The following is a 596-nucleotide window of genomic DNA, read 5'->3' on the forward strand; positions in this document are numbered from 1 at the left end:
GGGGGGGGGAGAGGCCCCTACGTCATCCACATCGCTTCTTACGTCACCCACATAACTGCAGACGTCACCTTCACTCCGCCCCGCAGCCTCATTCAGGGCCCGCCCCCGCCCTTGAGAATTTCCCAGGCCCCGCCCCTCCCGTCTTGCCCCGCCCACTCGGGACTCCTTGGCCCGGCCCGGCCGTTTATCCTTCCCGTGCCTCATTTCTTGGCCCTCAACCACGTGTAGAGCGTGTAAAGGAGGGGTGTATGTGTGCAGGCCAACGTGCAAGGACAAGGAGGGCGTGCCAGGTTGTAGGTGTGCAAGGGAAGGGCATGCAATCTGCGAGGGGAGGCAGGTCTGGAAGGGGCAGTGTGCAAGGAGGGTGTGTGGGGTTGCAGGTGTGCACGGGGCATGCAAGGAGCAGTCTGCACCCTGGGTGTGCAAAAGGGGTGAGTGTGCAAGGCCTCCCAGGACCCACTGGGCCCTACACCAAGAGGGGGGGCACACGGGCCGCAGGGCCCCTCTGGGAGCCTGCATGTGTGAGCGTGCACATGTGCGAGCCTTCACACCTGCGCCCCCACCCCGGCAAGGACACCCCGGGGGGGCGCAGCAAG

The 596-nt window shown here is 65.6% G+C and overlaps 1 protein-coding gene across 1 annotated transcript in view; it reads right to left on the reverse strand.

Moving 5' to 3' along the window:
• The window catches only part of CCDC61 (coiled-coil domain containing 61), a 7,137-nt gene that overhangs the window by 6,030 nt on the left and 511 nt on the right, over positions 1-596 (reverse strand). The gene's annotated exons all lie outside the window — the stretch shown is intronic.

The sequence above is a fragment of the Alligator sinensis genome, unplaced genomic scaffold (assembly GCF_000455745.1).
Source record: "Alligator sinensis unplaced genomic scaffold, ASM45574v1 scaffold107_3, whole genome shotgun sequence".
Lineage (NCBI taxonomy): Eukaryota > Metazoa > Chordata > Crocodylia > Alligatoridae > Alligator > Alligator sinensis.